Here is a 4,631-nt window from a genome sequence, read left to right on the forward strand (position 1 = left end):
GGAGAACTTCACACTTATTCACATTATATTCCATCTGCCGTGTTCTGCCCATTCATTTAACCTGTCCAAATCCCCTTGAAGCCTCCTTGCATTCATTCTGTACCTTTCAATTTTGTAAATTTTGCCTGTCCTATTTCAGATTTTATATTTAAAATGTGACCATGGTGACAGAGTTTATTTAGATCTGATAGTGAGTTTGTTTTTGGACTGTGATTGATGTATCAACCTGTCAGCTGTACTGAATTGGAGTGAAATAGAAACAACTTCTGTCTCTCCTGCTGTTGTTTGACTGTTGGATTGAAAATGTGTCTCTCTTGACTTTGGGATCAGTGTCTGTCTGACTACTTCTTTTGTTTGTTCCAGTGGAACTGATGAGCTGGCAGTATCTCTGTGCTTTGGGAGTGATCCTGTACCGACTGTGTGTTGGAATGAGCTCGCTGCACTTTTCCTTGTGTCCAAGAATCACCACATCCAGTCAGGTTCCTTCGTGTATTTTCCTGCAGGAATGAAAGAACTGGTGAGATAGAAGATACAAAAGCGATCAATGTAATCGTCCCAATAATAATCATTATGAACAATCATAAAATGAAAACCAGGAACACAAACAGTGTCAGTGTCTGACTCCACTGCAGTACTGCAGTATTCAGCTTCTGTTTACCAGGTGTTTGCAGTGGATTTACAACAAGTTTGTGACATTCAGAAACAACACAAGCCCTGCACTGCTCAATGACTGGGACTGTCCGATAGAGCAGTGACCTTTACACAGTCACATTTCTATTTCAACGGAAAACAAGCAGCCACTATTTAAAATGTGCCTTTCACACTTCTCACCTGGTGTCTGCAATAAATGCTCTTTGTCTAACTGTCCACATCGTTATTTTGTGGCTATTTTTCCCCCACTGTTCACAATCCAACGAACAGTGAGAGACTGGAACTAAAGCAGGAAAATTCCCTCTCCTTTGGGTGGTGAAATTGTCAGTGATTTTCAATAGTGATTTCTTCCCATTGTGTCTCCCTGAGCCTGTACAGACACTGTCCGAGAATGAACTCTCCCTTCCCCGTGTCCCCGGCTCACTCCATGTTCCGGGAGCAGCTCCTGCTCCACAGTGTCTGTTACAAACACTCCCCGACTCCCCCTCAACTTCCCACCACTCAATGCTAATCTCTGAGCACATCTGCGGACACGCTCCCAAAGCAATGGCTGCTGGAAGCAGATGCTGTTTGTTCCCTTCCCCCGGGCCCGGGAAGTCTCCATTAGCAGCTGATTTCAAGCATCTTCCCCTGATTGAGTGAATGGCCTCACAGACTGGGTTGGGGAAAGGATGCGCAATGGCTCCACTCCTCATTGTGACGTCCCACTGGGGGCGGGGCAACACCGCGCGTGCGCAGATCTCTGCAGCAATTCAGCATTCAAACATCAATGGGAACTTTCCCCATTTCACCCTCATGAAAGTCCCAAAGAAAGTGAAGAGGGGCTTGGACTGGAGGGAGGGACGGGGTAGGGGGAACCTAGAACCCAGAAAGCTGCCCACTTGCCCCATTTTGATGCTCAATTTGCGGTCATTCCCTGCAGGGGGTTTGTTATTATTGAGCCCCTCCTGGTAAAACAATCCGATAGAAAGAGGGGAGAAAGGAGGGAGCCGGTGTGTTTGCTGGGACCTTGCAGAATTCATTTCAGCAGCAAAAGTCCCGGGTTATATTAACCCGAGTGAAACACGCTGTCAGTGAGAGGAAAACCGAACGGCCCTTTTCATCTTTTCATTGGAAACAAAGTAGAGCCGGAAGTGCGGCGAGCAGAGCAGACACACAAGCTCAATGACAGGAGAGCTCGGCCGTCCCTGAGTTTCAGCTCCCGGCTCTTCCATTTCCTCATCCACACTGTCTTTACTGCGGATGTTCAGGGGTTCCTTGTCGGATCTGAGGACTGTATCCATTAAACATTCTGAGTCAGGAGATCCACACACTCTCTGTTATCAAGATTTATGGCCAGGAATGTTTCGAAACTTTGTCTATTAAATCATTGTATTATTCACAGAACTAATGAGGCAATTGGTTCATTATTCAGGCCTTGAACTTGGTTTGGGTAGACCGAAAACTGAGAGGTTCAGCACCTTTCCAAATCTTCGCTACTGGCCGTGTGGCCTAATGGATAAGGCGTCTGACTTCGGTGTATTTAACGAGGTTATCAGAAGATTGCAGGTTCGCGTCCTGCCACGGTCATTTTGGGCGATCAGTGTTCAGCACCGCAGCCTCACAGCTCCAGCGACCCGTGTTCAGTCCCTGTGCGCAGTTTGAGTTCTCCCTGTGACTGCGTGGGTTTCTTCGCACAGCCAAAGACTTGCAGATTGATCGGTAAATTGGCCATTGTAAATTGCCCCCAGTGCAGGTAGGTGGGAGAAGAATGGTGGGGCTGTGATAGGGAACATGGGATTAATGTCGGATTCGCATAAATGGGTGGTTGTTGGTCGGCACAGACTTGATGGGCCGAAGGGCCTGTTTCAGTACTGCATCTATTAATAAATAACTGACTTTTTTGATGAAGTAACAGAATGGTTGATGAAGGGAAAGCAATGGATGTTGTCTACATGGATTTTAAGAAAGCGTTTGACAAACTACCACATAAAAGGCTGGGTAACAAAACTGAGGCTCCTGGAATAGGAGGGTCAGTATCTGCTTAGATTAAAAAATGTATGAAATATCAAGAAAAGCGAGTTGTGGTATTTAGTTGTTTTTCAGAATGGAAGATGGTGGACAGTGATGTCCACAAGTGTCAGTGTCAGGACCACCATATATATAAATGACTTGAATATTGGAATCACAGAATCTCAGAATTGTTACTACACATTCACAATGCTTCCAATTTTCGTATCATCCATAAACTTTGAAATTCTGCCCTGTACACCAAGGTCTAGGTCATTAATATATATCAGGAAAGGCAAGGGTCCCAACACTGACTCCTGGGGAACTCCACAACAAACCTTCCTCTAGCCCGAAGAACATCCATTGATCACTACTCTTTGTTTCCTGTCACTCAGCCAATTCCATATCCATGTTACTACTGTCCCTTTTATTCCATGAGTTATAACTTTGTTCACAAGTCTGTTGTGTTGCATTGTATCAAACTCCTTTTGAAAGTCAATAAAAGCAAAATACTGCAGATGCTAGAAATCTGAAATGTAAACAAAAAGTGCTGGAAATACTCAGCAGGTCTGGAAGCAACTGTGGAGAGAGAAACAGAGTCAATGTTTCAGGTCAGTGACCATTCAGATGCTGCCAGACCTTTTGAAAGTCCATGTACACCACATCAACAGCATTGCCCTCATCAACCCTCTCTGTTACCTCATCAAAAAACTCCAGCAGAACAGTTAAACATGATTTTCCCTGAAGAAATCCATGCTGGCTTTCTTGAATTAACCCACATTTGTCCATGGGACTATTAATTTTGTCCCGAATTATTCTTTCGAGAAGTTTTCCCACCACCAAAATTGAACTGACTGGGGAGTGAGACGAGGTGAGTTGCTCCAACAGAGAGCCAGCACGGGTTCGACAGGCCGAATGACCTCCTTCTGTGCTGTCGCCATTCTGATTGTATGATTCTAGCGACAACTGTTGGTGGAGAGGCAGTGATGCAGGAATGTGTTGACAGAAAGGTGAAAGTCTGGGCTGGTGTGTGTTTGCAGCATTTGCAGCTTGTGTTCGGGTTTGTGAATCAAGGTGATTTGGAAGCTGTGTTCCAAATTGAAGTGTTTATTGGAAGCAAGAAGTTGATGTAAATAAAGAGTAAAACGTGTTAAGATGAAGCGTGGTGTGAATGTGGATAGCAGTAAATATAGTGTTGGTGAATTATTTGTGTTAATAAACTTCCAATGTGCCCTCTGCTGCAGGCTGCTGTTTATATCCAGCTGTGTATTAGTGCTGTGTGTTAGCGAGATAAATGTTTGTTTCAACGCTGTTTATAAAGCAATAGCATTGCACTCAAACAGTCCCAGACATAGCAACACACATACAAAAGCAAAATACTGCAGATGCTGGAAATCTGAAACGTAAACAGAAAATGCTTGAAATAGTCAGCAGGTCTGGCAGCATCTGTGGAGAGAGAACAAAGTTAATGTGAGCTAAGGAAACAGAACTGAACTGTTAACTGTTTCTTTCTCCACAGATGCTGCCAGACCTGCTGAGCATTTCCAGCATTTTCTGTTTTTATTACAGCAACACAGGTGTTGGGAGGCTCAACCTGGCTACACAATGTTACAAAGACGCTGAGTAACACCATCGACAACAGGACAGAGACAAACACACAGAAAACCAATAGACTGTGAGGAAGCAAAACTGAGGGACAGAGAGAGAGAGACAACGAGACTGAGATGGAGAAACATGATTGTATTCTCCCTGTTGTCTAAAGGTATTTCCTGGTGTGTAAATATGTTTCTGTTGTGTAAAGATGTACCCTGTTGTTGTGTAAAGGTTTTCCCTGTTATTGTTTTATTTTCTGTCACTGACCGTCTCCTCACTGTGACCATTTGCCCTGGTTTTATTGTGGCCAACATCACCATCTGGTGGTGGAGCGGAGGCTCTGCAGGAAGGGGTTGACAAAGTGGGAGAGACTCGGCTGGTCCGTGTTTGCAGCTTGT

The 4,631-nt window shown here is 44.6% G+C and overlaps 1 non-coding gene across 1 annotated transcript; it reads left to right on the top strand.

Moving 5' to 3' along the window:
- The first annotated feature begins 2,131 nt into the window (after positions 1-2,131).
- On the top strand, positions 2,132-2,220 carry trnar-ucg (transfer RNA arginine (anticodon UCG)). The gene is given in 2 exon segments: positions 2,132-2,168; positions 2,185-2,220. It is a non-coding gene; the product is annotated as a tRNA-Arg (tRNA).
- Positions 2,221-4,631: the final 2,411 nt, after the last annotated feature.

This window comes from Heterodontus francisci, unplaced genomic scaffold (genome assembly GCF_036365525.1).
Source record: "Heterodontus francisci isolate sHetFra1 unplaced genomic scaffold, sHetFra1.hap1 HAP1_SCAFFOLD_61, whole genome shotgun sequence".
NCBI classification, from domain to species: Eukaryota; Metazoa; Chordata; class Chondrichthyes; order Heterodontiformes; family Heterodontidae; genus Heterodontus; species Heterodontus francisci.